The sequence below is a fragment of the Aquarana catesbeiana genome, linkage group LG11 (assembly GCF_042186555.1).
Source record: "Aquarana catesbeiana isolate 2022-GZ linkage group LG11, ASM4218655v1, whole genome shotgun sequence".
Lineage (NCBI taxonomy): Eukaryota > Metazoa > Chordata > Amphibia > Anura > Ranidae > Aquarana > Aquarana catesbeiana.
In genome coordinates, this window is record NC_133334.1 from 254,759,057 (window position 1) to 254,761,189 (window position 2,133).

The following is a 2,133-nucleotide window of genomic DNA, read 5'->3' on the forward strand; positions in this document are numbered from 1 at the left end:
CCCAATCTTTCCACCTTGCACCACACCCACTATGCCTAGTAACCTGCACCCTGAGGAGGAATGTCAGTTCTCCCCTGGCTCTGGGGGTCACCATCCCTTGGAAGCTTGGAAGTCGGAAGACTGCTACACCTGATCATGTCACTGAATATCACCAGCAGGGATCCTGATGGTGGGAAGGCTGCAGGGTGCAGAGTACAGAGAGGGAGCAGGTTGGTCTAGTAATAAACCACAACTTGAAGCTGTGATGTGATCTTACATGCTGGTTCTGGCTGCCGTCCAACCTCTTGCCTCCGGGCCATTGTTCACAATCCGCTGTAACAATTAATTCTTTACAAATCTAATGTGATACATAATTATTAGCAATAGAAAGGGCGGAGGCAACCCACAGCAGGTACATGAAGGTATGCAGATCCAGAAACTCAGCACAGGGATAGTGGGAACCCCTCATAATGGGCACAACAGGTGTACAGACCCGGGAACTCAGCACAGGGATCCTGGAAACCCCTCATAATGGTCCCAGCAGGTGTACAGACCCAGGAACACAGCACAGGAATAGCAGGAACCCCTCATAATTGGCACAACAGGTGTACAGACCTGAAAACTCAGCACAGGGATAATTAAAACCCCTCATAATGGGCACAGCAGGTGTACAGACCTGGGAACTTAGCACAGGGAAGATGGGAACTCCTCATAATAGGCACAGCAGGTGTACAGACCCAGGAACTCAGCACAGGAATAGCGGGAACCCCTCATAATGGGCACAACGGGTGTACAGACCTGGGAACTCAGCACAGGGATGGTGGGAAACTGCCATTCTGCTCCTTGACAGTGAGGTGTGAGGTTGTTGGTTCCTTAGCTCCTGTGCTTCCAGAGACCAAGGGCTAGACTTGCTTCTCTGCCCCAGGAGGAGTGCTGGATCCTGGGGAGGACCCTGGCGGGGGCCCCCTGGAGGATAGATGAGTCCCTGTCTGCCTTTAGCCAGCGTACTGTCAGCAAGCTGAAGCAGATTGAGAAAGAAGAGGAGAAATTGATGGTTTTGATGGCTGAATTTAGAAAGAAAAAATTTGATTTGTGTCAAAGTGTACAGTAAGAAGAGACCGGCTCTGAGGCCTGAGTTGAAGGACTTGGAACTAGCTGTGAGGAAGCAGAAGGAACTGGTGAGTTCTCTGAAGGAGAATAGCAAAATATTTAAAGAAAAATATAGGAATGAGGAGCGATTTAATCGCATGAGGAGAGGAGCCGCTTCCTGCATGGAAGGTGATCAAACTAGTGAGGAGATGCAGGTACTGACAGAGTCAGCAGAGAGTGAGAAAGGGGGCCCGGAGGATGAGCCCAGCTGTTCAACACCTCAGGAATCGGCTGAGCCTTCAATGGCGGAGGCCTCTGTCCCCCTCACTCCCCAGCAATATGGAACATCTGAGGAGGTTGAAGGTACTGGCATGCTGGAGTTCATCACCAAGCTGGAATCCCCTCCGGATGTGGTTTCCCCGGGTGGTGATGAGGAGATGGACACCGTTCCTCGCCCTGTGGAAGAGAGACCTGTGGAGAGAACAAGATCCACCATGAAGTCTGCAGCAGCTGAGGGGAAGTCTGATCCCACCATCAGCCTTGAAATCGCAGAGGTGACAACAAAGCAAGCAGGTACAGTGTGTGTGCAGGATAGTGGTGTGACCTTTATTAGTGACAATGGGCTTGCAGTCCCATTGTAGTCCTACAGGCCCAGACCCATAGACAATGCACAGTCTGATTTACCTGCTGGAAACAAAACCTCACATTTAAATGTTACTGGTGAGAGTAATTGTCAGCTTCTGGGGGAAGAGTCTGCCGTGAGGAGCTCCATGGACAATACAGAGACTTTGCCTGGACAGACACAGTGGCTGTTCCTGTGAATGGTGAAGGAGTTGCTGGGTGCAGTAGTGCTACAACTCTCCAGGAGTCTGCAGTAGCCAAGACTGTGATTGATCCCAGAAAAGAAGCTGAGTGTTCAGAGCAGGCGGAGAGGGCGGGTCTCGCCTCTGCTTATCAGAAGACTGCTATCCCAGCTGATTCAGACTCTCTGCCAGCAGGTTTGAATGTGTGTAAGGACAAGACTGCAAATGCTGGTGGTATAAGAAAAACGTTTGCTGGTGTTGC